Source organism: Pelodiscus sinensis, chromosome 5 (genome assembly GCF_049634645.1).
Source record: "Pelodiscus sinensis isolate JC-2024 chromosome 5, ASM4963464v1, whole genome shotgun sequence".
Classification (NCBI taxonomy): Eukaryota; Metazoa; Chordata; order Testudines; family Trionychidae; genus Pelodiscus; species Pelodiscus sinensis.
Genome location: NC_134715.1, coordinates 108,368,456 through 108,385,474, shown reverse-complemented (window position 1 = coordinate 108,385,474; position 17,019 = coordinate 108,368,456). Strand labels below are relative to the sequence as shown.

General features: G+C 43.0%; 1 long non-coding RNA gene across 4 annotated transcripts in view; it reads left to right on the top strand.

Moving 5' to 3' along the window:
• LOC112546628 (uncharacterized) overlaps positions 1-17,019 on the top strand; it is a 120,815-nt gene that overhangs the window by 49,735 nt on the left and 54,061 nt on the right. For 2 of the 4 annotated variants that reach the window (XR_012904368.1, XR_012904365.1), the window contains exon 3: positions 15,906-16,005. The exons of the other annotated variants lie outside the window; for them this stretch is intronic. This is a non-coding gene — a long non-coding RNA (uncharacterized LOC112546628). The remainder of the gene's footprint in view (positions 1-15,905; positions 16,006-17,019) is intronic. 4 annotated transcript variants of the gene reach the window in all.

Genomic DNA, 17,019 nt, shown 5'->3' with positions numbered 1-17,019 from the left:
ATATTGTATCAATATTAAAAAGGGCAAGCATGATCATCTGCAAAATTATAGGCTATAAACCTGACATTAGCCATGGAAAAATATGGAAATAGCCTGGGAAGAGTTATGGAAATGCTGATATGGGATTCAATAATTAAAGAATCAAAGGATGGAAAATAATCTTATCAAACAACACTGATACAATTTTTTTTAAATGAGATTTCAAGTTTTCTTGATAAAGGTAACTTTGCAGATGTAATAGGCTTCTGTAAGGCATTTGTCTTAGAGCATGACATTCTCATGTAAAAGTTAGTACTATATAATATAAAGAATGCACATTTTAACAATTAGCTAACTGATCTCAAAAAAGAGTAGTGGATGGGAAATCATCATGGGATGAGGGTGCTTCTGGTGGGGTTCCACAGGGATCCGTACTATGTCTGCTGCCGTTCAACATTTTTCTCAATGATCTAGAAGTAAATATAAAATCAATGCTGATTGCATTTGGGAATGACAACAGTTGATAGAATGGTAAATAATAATGAGGACATTGCAGGCATACAGAGAGATCTGGATCTGTGAATGACATCCAGCAACTGCCTGACCATTCATTGTTGTAGTATTTGAGACTGGTCTTCCTCAGCCACATGAGTGTCTATCAGCCACAGAAGAAATTTAACTCTGTACATGGCTAAACTACAAAGAACGCAAGCCAGGCATTATGACCCTAAAACTAACCCTCTATTAGGCTATGTCTACACTGCTGTGCTACTTTGGGATACTGGAGGTATCCCAAAATAGCTATTCTACGTATTTTGAGCATACCCGTTGTTTTGAAATATAATGGGCTCCTTATTCCGATGTTCCTGTAAACAAGGAGTAAGGGACATTTCAGAATAGCGATTTGTTTTTAAATAAGATCTGTGTAGACAGTGCCAAATTTCAAAATAAGCTATTTCAAAATTAACTACACAATTTGTAGAGCTCAAATTGCAGATCTTATTTTGAGCTAACAGTGTGATGCAGACACCCTTAGAACAGGAGATATCCACCTGCTCCTGCACCAATCAGGTGAGAGTTCAGCTATCAGGCGAATTCTTAAAATGATGAAGAAATTATACACCAAGTTGCTGCATTTAGAGCAAAATTCTATCCACTTTTTCTAGCCACATTCTTAGTGGACATGAGAAACAGAGCCCAGTCTGCCTACTAATACTTTCTGAAGGCCCAGCTAATGGCCGTTGTATACCCCAACTGAATGATTAGTTAGCATAAACAAAGTATCTGCACCCCCTCCGCCCCGAAAAAAAGAAGGGTACTCCCAAGGAGTTAGGACATAGTTAAGGAAGGTACTCCCAAGGAGACAAGAAGCTTCTGAGAAGCAGAACTCCTAGGAAAGTGATTGGTGAGCTTACCAAAGTAGGGAGCCTACAGGATGTACACCTGTACACCTGGAGACAGGAAGCTCTCCAGAGAACTCACCTCAGCAGGGAGCTTAGGAGGTGCTCCAAGAAATTTGTGAAGGGTAGGCTGCAGAAAGCAGGCATCCGGGAGGGTCTGGCCTCAGCAAAGGGAACTCCCCATTTGGTAACAGGTAATCCAACCTGCTGGAACTACATACTGCCCTGGGAAGGAGCTGGAGTTAGCAGTTCTCTATGGGTTCCTGAATCCAGAGAAGGATTCTACCTAGGTAGTGGCAAGAAATTTGGGAAGAGACCTGAGCTGAAGCAGTCCTGTGTTAACCAAAATGCACTTAGTGCACTTACATCAGGTCCCCATCTCAGGGGAGTGCCCCCAATGAATAGGGGCAGTAAAAATATATCAGAGCAGTGATACATCCCTGGGCAATGAGTCACAACACTACTCACTCAAGTTTGGCTTGACTGCAATTCCATCATATGGGGTGAGAAAAAAGGTTATTCAGGGATCTGAGTGTGGGCTAGGAGGGGCATTCTGAGCTCTGTGTGGACTGGGGTATGTATAGAATAAGGGAACTTTGCTGTTGAGTTTATAAAATGCTGGAGCGGAGGACAATTTCTAAAGTTCCCAAGGCCTCAGAATTCTTTAATCCAGGTCCAGTGGGGCCGACAGCCACCATGGGCCCTGGGGCAAGGTGTGTGTGTGGAGGGGGGAGGGGGAGAGCTGGCTCCGCATCCCAGAAGGAGCGGGGCCTCAGGCAGAAGGGTTAGGGCCAGGGCAGCCAGCCCACTGCACTACCAGGACCACAGCGCCAACCCCCTACTAGCCCTCAGAGCCCCACAGAATACATGGCACCGCAGAATGCACAGCGCCATGCTCTGGCAGTGAACTGAAGGGGCCCAGAACTCTGGCTGCTGTTGCTGCTGCTGTGGCAGTGGTTCAGCCAGCGCCCCAGGATCCCTAGAATTGCCAGGCCCTAGGGGATTTGCCCCTTTGTCTCCCCATCAGCGGCCTGTCCAGGGGGAAAGCTCCTTAATACCTGAAGGTTGGCCTTCTTGGACTTGTTTATAGCATGGGTATGGGGAACTGAAACAGGGCTGACTCTATGGGGACACTCATAGAATCATAGAATAATAGGACTGGAAGGGACCTCAAGAGGTCATCGAGTCCAGCCCCCCGCCCTCAAGGCAGGACCAAGCTCCGTCTACACCATCCCTGACAGATGTCTATCCAACCTGTTCTTAAATATCTCCAGAGAGGGAGATTCCACCACCTCCCTTGGCAATTTATTCCAATATTTGACCACCCTGACAGTTACGAATTTTTTCCTCATGTCCAATCTAAACCTCCCCTGCTGCACTTTAAGCCCATTACTCCTTGTCCTGTCCTCAGAAACCAAGAGGAACAAATTTTCTCCTTCCTCCTTGTGACACCCTTTTAGATATTTGAAAACCGCTATCATGTCCCCCCTTTATCTTCTTTTTTCCAAACTAAACAAGCCCAGTTCATGAAGCTTGGCTTCATAGGTCATGTTCTCTAAACCTTTAATCATTCTTGTCGCTCTTCTCTGTACCCTTTCCAATTTCTCCTCATCTTTCTTGAAATGTGGCGCCCAGAACTGGACACAGTACTCCAGCTGAGGCCTAACTAGTGCAGAGTAGAGCGACAGAATGACTTCACGAGTTTTGCTTACAACACACCTGTTGATACAACCTAGAATCATATTTGCTTTTTTTGCAACAGCATCACACTGTTGACTCATATTCAACTTGTGGTCCACTATGACCCCTAGATCTCTTTCCGCCATGCTCCTTCCTAGACAGTCACTTCCCATCTTGTATGTATGGAACTGATTGTTCCTTCCTAAGTGGAGCACTTTGCATTTCTCTTTATTAAACCTCATCCTGTTTACCTCTGACCATTTCTCTAACTTGCTAAAGGTCATTTTGAATTATGTCTCTATCCTCCAAAGAAGTCGCAACCCCACCCAGTTTGGTATCATCTGCAAACTTAATAAGTGTACTCTCTATCCCAATATCTACATCATTGATGAAGATATTGAACAGTACGGGTCCCAAAACAGACCCTTGAGGAACTCCACTTGTTATCCCTTTCCAGCAGGATTTAGAACAGTTAACAACAACTCTCTGACTACGGTTATCCAGCCAATTATGCACCCACCTTATCGTGGCCCTATCTAAGTTATATTTGCCTAGTTTATCAATAAGAATATCATGCGAGACCGTATCAAATGCCTTACTAAAGTCTAGGTATATGACATCCACCGCTTCTCCCTTATCCACAAGGCTCGTTATCTTATCAAAGAAAGCTATCAGATTAGTTTGGTATGACTTGTTCTTCACAAACTCAAGATGGCCTGCACTGTGACAGGAAATGCGGCATAATACAGTACTTGAAGTCACTCCCACAGCCTTTTGTACATACAGTTCTGCCATATCTCACAAACATAGCTGGAGGACACCTGAAACATATGGTCCTGATTGTATGTGGGGGCTATTGCATTAATTTAGATGGAATATATATGTACAAAAGCATTAATGTAGCCCAGTCACTGTCCCACATTAAACAGTGTTAAACAACAGATTCAGAAACCTCAGCCTGCTCAGTACCATCACAAACACATAATTACAAATCCTTTTAAGCTTTTTATTAAAGATATGGGGAAAGATGGGAAAGCATTTGATGTGCAAAGTGTTGAGTAATCATTTTAACAATATCCCTTGTTCCCTTTGTCTTTAGTCATAGAGTCTTTAGATGGAAAATTCACCTTGTTTTACAGTCACTTAGATGGTAACAAAGATGGCAATAACTGTCCTTTCCGTGTTAAAGAAAATAAATAAACTGAAAATAGGTTGCAGCTGTTGCTGCTGCTGTTGTTAAAGTCCAAAACCATTTCCTAGAAGACAAAACAAGACAAACACACACACACAAAAGAAGAGACTAGAACAGCAAAGGTAGAAGAAAATTCAGCTTCTGTCTCTGTCATTGCAAGCTCACTGCTGGAAAAACAGAGGCACAGCGCACAGGCTGATCGGTCAGTTCAGGACCTGGCAAATTTGTTCCAGAATCATGCTGTCTAGGGCATTGCTGTCTAGGGCAGTGTTGCAAACTATGCAGTCTTGGCCAGCTAAGCCAGACTCTTAGGAGACAGAAGGAAAAAGGAGCAATGGGGGGATTGGCCGGGGAGAGAGGGAGCAACAAGGTAGGGAGGAATAAGATACATTTGGAGGTAAAGAGTTGGGAATAAAGTCTCACATCCCAGGTGGTGTTTGGCATTCAGTCAGAGGTGGTGATGTCATGTGTGTCCCTCTCTCTGGCTCAGTCTGGTTAAGATGTCCCACAGGTCCAGGATGACAAAGGCCCAGGGTCCCAAGAAATAGTGGGGTGGCAGCTACAATGGCGAAGTTCACTTTCGTAGTCAATTTATGTCCCAAAATCTCTTTTGTTAAGGATCCCAAAATGGAACGCTGGGTGGAATAACCCATTCCCTCATTATTTTGTTTACCAATTAGGCCTAAAATCCAACACATCAGTTTTGGTTAACCAGTCCCACATTTCTGGTTTACCTACCATGACCTTGTTAAGGGGTTCACCCCTGTCCGGGGTTAGCCCCCCCTTTTTGGGGGGTTGACCCCCTTTTTCTATCGTTGCAACCCCCACTGGTTGTCTCAGTGTCTGTTAGTTCTCGGCCCACTTGTAGGTTGCTCAATAAGTCCTTGTGACTGCCAGGAGGGAAGGGGGACCTGGAGCCTCCCTCTCTCCAGTACCAGCCCAGGACCCTAAGAGCAGGCGTAACTGATGCCCTGATTGGTGGGGGGGGGGGGGGGGGGCCCGATGCCGCAACTCACCAACACTCGGGTCATCCTTGACCCCGTCCTGGGCTCCTTCCTTCCCTCGCACCGTCCCCTGTCCTGGCCGCTCTGGTCAGCTTTCTCCCCCAGTCACCTGGCACCTCTCTGGCCTCAGCGTCTTGGGGTCCCGTGGCTTCTCCGTTGCCCGGTCCAGGTGGGTCTGCCTCACGGGTTCTGTCCACCGACCCGACTCCTACCATCCTCCTCCTTTGAGGGCAGGCGCCCTCTTTTTTAAAGCTGGCACCCTCTTCCTGGGACGCCAGCGCATGTGCTTCTTGGCCCTCCTCCCCCCCGGCGTGTCGGCCTAGGGAATCCTCATGTCTGCTCAGGCGGCGGCAGCTGAACAGGCTTGGCAGAGCCGCTTGCACGCTGCAGTGCTGGGGCTCTGCGCCGTTCGGGTGTGGGGCACAGGGCTTAACCCTTCAGCCCCCGCTGCCCCGTCACAGACCTTAACACAGTTCCTGGAGTTATATCAGTGTCCCTTTTCATTTGGATTAATCGCTTTTGTATCTCTTTCCAACAACATTTATTGTTATAGATTGTGACACCTTATAAAATGTCATTCATTTTTCACATTTGTACTTACATTAGGATAAATTTGCAGACCTAACGAGCACAAGAAGGCATAGCATGAAAACAGGGCCGACTCTAGGTTTTGTGCCACCCCAAGCAAAATTTATTTTGCCTCCCCCCTTTTTTGTCTGGGGAGGGTCCACCCGCAAATGCAGCTTGCGTGGTTTGCTGGGGGTGCACATGCAAATGGAGCTTGTGTGTCTCCCTGGGGGGGGTGGGGTGCTCACTTCAGGGGGAGCCCAGGGTATTTTCATCTCCTTTAGAGTGCCAGGGAATCCCCACATGAGGACAATGGGAAAGCAGGTTCATCCACAGCAAGCCAGTTACCGCACTCACGAAGGCGAAGAAAAGGCCACTGGGCTCAGCTTCACCAGCTGCGGCCGCCCCATGCCGTCCGCCCAGCAGGGGCCACGTCTTGGGATTGCCCATGCAGAGCTCCCAGCGCCCTGGGGCCAGGCACAGGCTCTGAGAAGCTGGGCGCGGGGCTCCTAGCTCAGGGCGGTGTCCACAGGGCTCCCCACTCGGGGGATGGGGCCCCACCGCAGCTGAGCCCCAGCACCTGCCGAGCCCCTGAATTCCACTCCAGTGAGCTGGCTGTCGGGAGCAGCCACCATGGCCACGGCCTGCCCCGCCAGGCTGAGCATCACCAAGCGCGGCCGCCCTGCACCGGGGCCAGGTGACCAGCCCTCCCAGCGCCCCACCCCGCCCTGTCCTGCCCTCCCAGTGCTCCGGAGCCAGGCCCCCAACCCTCCCAGCTTCCTGCCCCGCCCTGTCCTCCCCTCCCAGCGCCCCGGGGCCAGGAGCAGGCTCCGAGCAGCTGGGCGCAGGGCTCCCAGCTTGGGGCAGGCTCCGGGAGGCTCCTCGCCACCCTGCTCCTCCTGTGGGCCTGAATGCCGTCCCTGGCAATGCGATGACCCAAGCACCTGCTTGTTTTGCTGGTGCTTAGAGCCGGCCCTGCATGAAAAGGGGATAATAAAGGGTATGCAGCCAATTAAAAGAACATTTCTTTGGAGTTATAATTGTTCATTTTGTTTACATATACACACACCTAGAGTATTATGATAAGTTGGCAAGGACACTGGATTCAGCAGCAGGATTAGTGAAGAGATACATAAACACGCATATTTACACAAAGACATGTATCATTGTGACTGAAAGACATTTCTTTATAAACACTGATCACTTTTATTTTCACCGTTCAGCCAGTAAAGTGCAGCAGGAACTGTCTACACTTTTTAAAAGCAAAGCAAAATATGAATCCTTTACATAATATAAGGTCAATGACGTACTCACTCCTTTCTTGAAAGGTTATCATTTTTTCTCTTATTAATCAACAAGCTGTAATATGGCCACACTTTAAACCAAACAAATATTACTCTGCAAGTAAAAGTAACAGCAATAAGCTTGATTGTTTAAACTTTAATGGATTAAATGTAGGGAGCAAGTTTTGTTAGTCTGAGGACAGAGGCTGTTGACTTTAGAATGTGTGTGAAGCTAAGGGTGCCATGATGTTAACAATTCTGATCTTTAGGGAAGATGAGATCAGATGGAAAGATATGAACTAGCACCAGCAATTCTTCAAAACCTTAGAAAAGTCTATGTGGGGGAGGAAGAGGTTTTTGCAATAGCAGTAAGTGAACCTCAATAATTCAGATTCAGTTTAACCAGCAAAAAGAGCCTTAATTTACATCCTTTAGTTAGCTGTTGCTAAGCACATACTAAAAACTTAAGGATTCAAGATAACATTACATCAGTGTGAGAAAACTGGTTTGTGTACAGTCATTCAGCAACTAGGAAATGTTTACCGAATAAAGATATTCTGTCAAGTTTATTACTCTTCAGTCATACTGAAGGCAAAAATAACATGCTTTCTTCATTTCAGCATGAACCTAGTTTGACCTTCCTCCTCCAAATCAGCTACTTGCTTGGTCAGTATCTGTTGAAACCCCACATGCATGGTCTCCCTTGTAAGTGCTGAGTAAGCATCACAATTTAGATGAAACATTGTGCCCTGGGGCTACTGCAAACTGCATGGATTATCTAGTCCAGCTGAAAGTGCACTTTCAAAAGCATAGCTATAGCTGCCAACAGCAAAGACATTTCTGTTCTCTCAACCGTATTTCCTCTGGCTTATGTATTAACATGGTTACTTACCAAACTGCTGCTCTTAGCAAGGAAAATACCTTTGTTTGTTAATGTCTCTCTGAAATAGTGACTAGGGTCAGAAAAAAACCTTATTAATAAATAAATATACATTGACAGGGAAAAACTGTCAAATGAATTGCCAAATATTATTTGATTCATACATAATTATTATTGATGGTATACATTTATGTTGCAATAGTGCCTAGAATGAAATGAAAACCAAATGAAAACCTCTTTGTACATTTTACAACCATTGTAAATAACACTGTATGTCTCCAAAAGCGCACAGTCTAAAAGACAAAATAGAAATGGACAACACTTATGGTAGTTCATGCCAAACTAACCTATTTCCTTCTTTGAGAAGATAATGATTACAGTAAGTAATGAGAAGACAACAGATTTCAGTAAGGCTTTTGATGCATTCCAAATGGAATATATTAGCTAAACTGGAGAAGATGGGGTTTAATGTGAAAACTGAAAGATGGATAAGGAACTGGTTAAAGGGGAGATTACAGTGAGTCATACTCAAAGGTGAACTGCCAGGCTGAAGCCGAGTTCCTCAGGGATCATTCTTGGGATGAATCTTAATTAACATTTTTATTACTAGCCTTAGCAAAAAAGTGGGAGCATGCTAATAACATTTGCAGATGATACAAAGTTGGGAGGTACTGCCAAAACAAAGAAGGGTCAGAATACCATACAAGAAGGCTTGGATGACCTGGAGTAATAGTAATGGGATGAAATTTAATAGTGTAAAGTGCAAGGTCATGCATTTAGGGACTAACAGAAATAATCCTTAATATAAGTTGTGGACATATCATTGGAAGTGACAGAGGAGGAGAAAGATTTGGGTGTATTGGATAATCACAACATGACTATGGCCACCAATGTGATATCACTGTGAGAAAAGGCAAAACAGTCCTAAGGTGGTTTTTGTTTGTTTGTTTGTTTTTGCTTTCTTCTGTAGCACAGATCACTTTCAGGTTTAAACTAATGTAAAAACGTTGGATTCTCTGTGACCGGAGGTCTTTAAATCAAGATCTCTTCAGTAACTCAGCCAGAGATTAGGTGACTGTTACAGGAATGTGGGGGTAAGGTTCCATGGCTTGCAGTGTGTTGTGGTCAGACAAGATGATTATAGTTCTTTGTGAGCTTACAGTCTATGAGACACAAATAAATGGGTTGGAATGGGGGTGGGAAAATGGGATCACAAAAATAATAGAGTATGTACAATTCATAACCCATCAAGACCAATAATTGTAACAACACAATCAGATACATCAAATAACGATAATAAAAAACCTTGTAATAAGTTAATGAAAAAGAGCATAAAATTAATCCAATAAATGATTCTCAGGGACATATCCCTTGAGACTCAGGAGATGTACTTACTCTTCATAAAAAAGTAACTTCTGACCCTGTGACTGGCAGCTAGTATCACTGATCTGACTTTGTGAAGGCGCAAGGGACCTGGTGAGTTATAGAGCAATCTAGGATCCATGAGCAAACAATACTATTAACTTTTAACCAGTTTCATACTACCTACTGTTGACATCATTAGCAGCTCACCTTATTCATGTAATTTATCATGATCAGAGCTGTGTTTAGATAAGTGATGGGCAACCTACGCTAGTGAGTTTGCCGCATGAGTGTCCCTGCCTCATCTCAGTGGGCCACAAGATTGTCATAACCAAGATGGTCTCCTGGGATAGGTTAGTTTTGCTAACTGCGTTTGCATACCTAGAATTGTCTGGGTGTGCCGATGGAACCATAGCACCACTTTGACTGGATACAGAGGGAGTGCACAGCTTTCACAGTCAAAGTTGTGTGCAATCAGTACGTTCCTCACTTCGCATACCCTTGCTTTAAGTGTGCGTCACTTTTGTCATACTGGTAGGAAAAAAACCCTACCAGTGCTGATGGAAACCAGCATAATCTGGCAACCCTGGATGAGGGTAGGTCCACCAATGGGGAGGGTGCAAAAGGGGCAATTGTCCCAGGGTCTGGGAGAGTCAAAGGGGCCCAGAGCTCCTGGCTACTGCCACTGCTACTGTGGCAATTGTAGCAGCCAGTGCTGTAAGCCCCTTTGAATTGCTGCTGGAGCACCATTCCGCGTGGCTCTGAGGGTGGGTGGAGGCACTGCAGTCTGGGCAATGCTAAGGGCTGACTGCCCTCAGCCCTGCCCCTTTTGCCCAAGGTCCCTTTCCTCCTGGAGGCATGGAGCCCCCCACACCTTGTTTTAGGGCCCACGGTGGCTGTTGGCCCCACTGCTCATGGGCAACAGTAAACAAAATGTCTCACAGGCCACATATAGAACCCCAATGGGCTGCATGTGGGCCTTGCACTGCAGCTTACCCAGCACTCGTTTAGATGATAAAGAAGTAAGAAAACCTGACCCCTATCTACTGCTGTATACCCATGGTAGAGCTGCACCTCCAGTTTCCAAGTGCTCCCTTTGTGCCACTTACCCTGGAGTGAGGAAATCCCCAGCTGGCAAAGAGCTGGAAGAGCTGGCTCTTAGGCTACTTTGATGCTCATGCAGGGACAGAGAGGAAATATATTCAGAGTATAATGTGCTTTGACTATCCCAGCTCAGGGATGGCCCTTTTGCCAGCTAATGTAGGTTAGAGCAGCCCCTCTTTCCCTCTAATCTGAACCTTGGGATCAGGGTTGAGTAGAGAATTAGAGAGTTGTAATCAGATCCCTCACAGCCCACTTCTCTGCTGCATCCAGTTTATTGCTGGATGCAATAAAGATTTTAGCACTCCATTTGTACCCAGAGATACTTCTGCATGGAAAGTGAGATATGCATGCAACATACATATTGTGTATGTATATTTATGCAAGAAGTACCAAAAGGAGAGCACTATGAACAATGTGTGCACCAATGCTACAAACTATGGGTCCTATTCTGCAGTCCTATCTCACCTCAAGATGCACTTTTCCATCTGTGTAGTTAGTGGGATTACTTCTTTACTCAAAAAGACAAGATGAAAGCAACAGACTCAAGTACGTCTAGACTACACGCTTCTTTTGAAAGAGATCGTCTAGACAGCCACAGCTTTTTTCGAAAAAGCGATCCGCTTTTTCGAAAGAGAGCACCCAAGCAATCTGCATGCTCTCTTTTGAAAAAGCCCTGTTTGCAGTCAAGAATGCCTTTTTTTAAAAGATCTCTTTCGAAAAAGGCTTTCTTCCTGGTAAAATGAGGTTTACTGCTGTCAAAAAAAACTCCATCGTGTTCTTTCAATTTAATTTTGAAAGAATGTGGTGGCAGTCTAGACACAGGTGAAGTTTTTTCGAAAAAAGGCCACTTTTTTTTAAAGGAACCTGTAGTCTAGACGTAGCCTTTCTATATTAGGGTCACTCCTGAAAGGGAGAAGGGTAGTTTTTCTGCAAATGTAACACCAGAGGAGAGGAAATTAAAAAAAAGTCTCCAACTGAAAATCCAGAAGATATTTCAGGTAGGCAGATTTTAATTTCCCACACTTTAACACTGCTACTCTTGTGAAAAATGGCCCTTGATCTTTAATGATGATGAGTTGTTATTGGTTGTGTATAACACAACTTGAAAAGTTAACAATGCAAGACAATTTTAGCATCAAAACACATTCTTTTTATGCTTTTTTCCAAAAGTTGTTTCTTTTCATATTTCTTGGATTTGGGATTGGGATATCGTAATTCTTTTGGCACCATATTTCTTTTCCCCCAAATTGGCACTAATGGCAACTACTACAGAGACTGAATTCAATCCTCAAAAATCTCTATTGCCACCAGTACTCACACTACCCACGAGGTTTCATTGGGTATTATGAAAGTTCAGTAACCATCAGATGGGTTATCAAATTGGCCAGTATTTAATAATTCTTTGTCACTAACATTTCCAATGTTATCCCATGATGTTATCTCACTATATTTTTTTAATCTCTGCTTGATACATTAGCAGCCTTGTGCTAACTGTTTGTACATCTGAATTCCCTTAGCACTGTGAAAACAGGCTGTCAGGATAATGTACCCACATAAGCTTGATACAAAGAAATCCCTTAAACACTTTAGTGTCTTTTAATGCTTTAAATTCAGATATTCAAAGTATATTCTCAATTTCTTTTTTAAAAAAAGTCTTAATGGTATCTTAAATGACCCTTAATTTAATGGCTGACAAAATGGCAAGATGGCAGATTTTATTACAGATTTAAAATACTGCGCTTGATTTGTGCTAAGACATCAAATCCATAATTCCCCATGAGCATTATGAGTTCATTGCCTTCTTTCTGTAGTTTATAAACTATAACGTTATTTTAGCTTGAAAATATGACATGGAGAATTGCCTATAACACTTCGGATACTATTTATGCACTTATGAGATGAAATACAGATAATATGGGTACTGAATACCTTTAGCTCTCTCTGCCCATTTTTTAAAGCAACAAACAAGCTTTGCAGAATTTACATTTTCTCTGTTACTACAATGTCTTATTAAGGGAACAGACAAAATTCAGGTGTAGTTAAATATCAAGTTCCACACAGCTATTAAAAATGAGGTTTATAAGTTACTAAAAAAGGTAGTATACAACATATAAGATGCTAGCACAGTCCATCTGTGATGGCCAGCACTCAGTGACTAAAGGGTTAAACTCAGGTAGCTCAGGGTGTTGGCAGGGGGTGAGAAGAACCAATGGGATACAGTATTGAAATCTTAATTGTATATAGGTACCTTGCTTGCTCTCTTTGGCTATGTCTAGACTGCAGGCTTCGTTCGGAAGAAGTTTTTCCGGAAGTTATCTTCTGAAAAAATGTAGAACATAAGAACGGCCATACTGGGTCAGACCAAAGGTCCATCTAGCCCAGTAGCCTGTCTGCCAACAGTGGCCAACACGATGTGCCCCAGAGGGGGTGGACCAAAGACAATGATCAAGCGATTTGTCTCCTGCCATCCTTCTCCAGCCTCTGACAAACAGAGGCCAGGGACACCATTTCTATCTCCTGGCTAATAGCCTTTCATGGACCTAACCTCCATGAAATTATCTCGCTTCTCTTTAAACTCTGTTATAGTCCTAGCCTTCACAGCCTCCTCTGGCAAGGAGTTCCACAGGTTGACTACATGCTGTGTGAAGAAGAATTTTCTTTTATTAGTTTTAAACCTGCTACCCATTAATTTCATTTGGTGTCCTCTAGTTCTATTTAGCGAACTAATAAATAACTTTTCTTTATCAGCCCTCTCCACACCACTCATGATTTTATAGACCTCTATCATATCTCCCCTCAGTCTCCTCTTTTCTAAACTGAAAAGTCCCAGTCGTTTTAACCTCTCTTCATATGGGACCCGTTCCAAACCCCTAATCATTTTAGTTGCCCTTTTCTGAACCCTTTCCAAGTCCAAAGTATCTTTTTCGGGGTAAGGAGACCACATCTGCACAGAGTATTCAAGATATGGGCATACCATAGTTTTATACAGGGGCAGTAAGATATTCTGGGTCTTATTTTCTATCCCTTTCTTAATAATTCCTAGCATCCTATTTGCCTTTTTGACTGCCACTGCACACTGTGTGGAAGTTTTCAGGGAACTATCCACGATAACTCCAAGATCTCTTTCCTGATTTGTCATAGCCAAATTAGCCCCCATCATACTGTACATATAGTTGGGGTTATTTTTCCCAATGTGCATTACTTTACTCTTATGCACATTAAATTTCATTTGCCATTTTGTTGCTCAATCACTCAGTTTGGTGAGATCTTTTTGGAGTCCCTCACAGTCTGCTTCTGTCTTCTTCCGAAAGAGAGCATTCACACTGCAAAAGTGCATCGAAAAAGTTGTCTGCTTTTTCGGCAGATAGCGTCCACACTGAATGGATGTTATCTCGCATGCAAGATGTGATTACTATGGACGGAGTGGCCACCAGGGCACCTGTGCTTTTTCCTCTTCTTGAGAAAGAAGTCCCTCTTCCCTGTCCACACATGCTTCTTTCGGAAAAAGACTTTTTCTTTGTAGCAAGAGGTCTACCAATGTCAGATAAAACCCTCTGTTGTTTTGATTTTTTTTCAAAAGAACGCAATTGGAGTGTGGACGTAATTGAAGTTTTTTTGGAAAAAACTTAGTGTGTGAATTAAGCCAGGATTTGGGAGACAAAATGATTTAAACCCTAGGCAGGGCATACCATGCCTCCAAGGAATTCAGGGCATGGTAGTGGACTGAAAAATGAAGAGATTGTGAGTAAATAAGGGAAAATGTGTATTTAGTAGCAATTAGGGTATTTTTCTTTGTTTTGGTTTTTTGGTTAAACTTCTCTGAGTGAACCCATGTCTTCCCTCCCACATTCACCATTTAAGCTACAGCCCAAAGAGCTATGGTTCTTTGTGGTTTTGGTCTGTTCTTTTCTTAGTTGCTCTGTAACACCTAGCAACCAAATTTGCTTTATCAAGTATATCTTTTTGTTTTGTTAATAAAATCACCTTTTGTTAAGGTGATGATTTGATTCTTGTCCCTTGAAAGAAACAGGAGGTTTGTGTTTGTGTCTGCCTAGACTGAGAGGTCATCTATCAGGTACTGCAGTTTGTTTTCTTTTTTTTCCAAACTCTCATGTGGTAAAAGAGCTTGGGGTATGCTTCTGGAAGAAGTCCAACTGCTTTCTTCCTAGGTTCAAGGAGAAAGGGATTTCTTTTGTTTCACTTGGTGATGGCAGTTACCTTCCAAGGCCAGATTTCACACTACCCTGTCCTGCTGGGCCAGCTCCCTGGTTTCTCCTAGTCAAGGCACAGAGCTAACCAGCAGCAGTACAGACACCTAGAGAAGTACAGACAGCTAAACTCTTCAGGTCTAAGGAAAATGTAGTTTTGGGCCCCGCTTCCTGGGATACCACTCCCCAAATGGGATCAGAACCTCCAAAGGAATTATTTAGGTAATCCCCCTTTAACAATGAAAGGAGGATGTGCATACTGTTTGCTCCTCCAGGTAACAATGATTGACACTGGGCTTGATAGTAAATAAAAGTGATTTTATTAAGTAAAGCAGTAGGATTTAAGAGTTCATAGGTGAAAACAGGTGGAGCAAAGTTGATCAAAAATTTAAAATAACAGAAAATGCTTAGCTAATTCTAACACTAAAACCTTAGTAAAAACTTATTACAAAATCACCCTAAAACTTCTTGCTCCAGCTAAGCCTCCAAACCAGGGAAGTTCCCTCTCCTTGGGGTCTTTCATTCATTCACTTGCATGTGGCACACCAGCTACAGACAAAGATACCACTTTTCCATGGACAATTTATAGATACCACTTTTCCATGGACAATTACTTGGTCTGCCCCTTCCAGTTGGAGTGGACATGTGACTTTCTAAGACCAACCACCGCTAAGACTTAGAGGACAAAGGAAGTTGTTTACAGTTGGTCATCTAGACATTGAGGGTAACACCCTTTATTGCTTTCATTTGCACATTTAAAACCATAAAGCATTTCATACTCCATATATCTAACGTTACACACAAGAACAATACATACACCAAATAAGATATACAGACCTAGTGGATTAAGACATTAGAATTGACAGGTTATGTAAGGTAATTTTCCCGAGCATCTTTGAGTTATGCATATTTGTGTCCATAAGTCCATTTCATAAAGTATGGGAGGGGGGTCCATCACACAGAGATTTCAGTTATAGCTTGTGGGAGCCCCTAAATATTTCTACTTCGAATAAAAAGGGAAAGCCAGACGTATCTAATTTAGACTACTATAGTACTTCTATATAACAGTTGTAAGCAATATGTCCCTCAAATTGCAATCAAACACTAATCAAGTAGTCTAATACAGCAGTGTTCATATATGAATTTATATGCAACTTACATCAGGTTGAAAGAGATTTTTCCCCCCCGTTCTCAGGTTAGGCTCTGAGAGTAAAATTAACAAATGTGATTCAATTTTCTCCCTAAGGCATGAAGCTGGAGGAAAAAAAAGCAAGGAAAGGAGGAAGTAGCTTCTGCATTTTTCTCCAATCAGCCATGCATATTGCTGTTGAAGGCGAGAGAGGAAGGTAATATGAGAATGAGGCATAAAGCCAGATGAAAAATTGTGTAAGACATCTTTGTATAACTGCCAGCTACTGTGTTATAATAGAGAACACCATGGTTTCTATTTAGCAGTGTTGATTGAATAGTAAAAATATAAAATAAAAAATGGGCTAGGATATTGTCTGCAATCATCACTGCACAACTGCTATTGTTTATGCTTGGTCTACTTAATGGGGAAGCTAATTACCATGTGTTTGTTTTTTATTATGTTTGCAATATTGCAGGGAAAAGTGTTATTTTTTCCCTCCATGGGTTTATAGAAAACAAACAATACAAACAAAAATATGGTGGGGAAAACCAGCCTTATTTCATGCTCATTTGGGCCCCTGTTTTTATTTTTCAATGTGGAATTGGAAGGTGAGTTTAGAATATCTGGTGAGCTAACTAACCTGTCCCAAAGTGCAGTCACACTGGGTTGCTGCTGCCCTGAATGTGGCAGGATGTGGAAGAAAGTTGGTCTACAGTTACTGTATTTGCATTGTGTAATGAGGGGTTATTTTATCTCGCACTTCACATTTAGACTTAGGAAAAGAGACAAAATAATGACATTGCTTCAGAAGGTGGCAGATTGGGAACTTCTTAATAGAAAGCCAGAGATTCCCCATAGAACCAACAGAATGTGCCCACTATGCCCCAACAATGTGCCTTATGTTTCTGAAGGTACCATACAGTCTCTAGATATGGGTGGTTAGTTTAGTCTCCATGGCCATTCAGTAGTTGGTGGCTCTGTTGAGACTTTTACAAAGTTAGCACTAGGAACCTCATTGAAACCACCAGCTCATTTTTACAGAGACTAGTGAATGATCATCATACAATACTGATTCTTGCTTATTATTAAATGGAGCTCAACTGAAACAAAAAATTTACACGAGAAAGATTCCACGTCACAATCAACAATCTGCCTGGCCTTCCAGATGCCTCCTACTTTATACTTCTGAAGCTTTTATAGACTCAGTGTGCCCTTCAGCTCTCACATG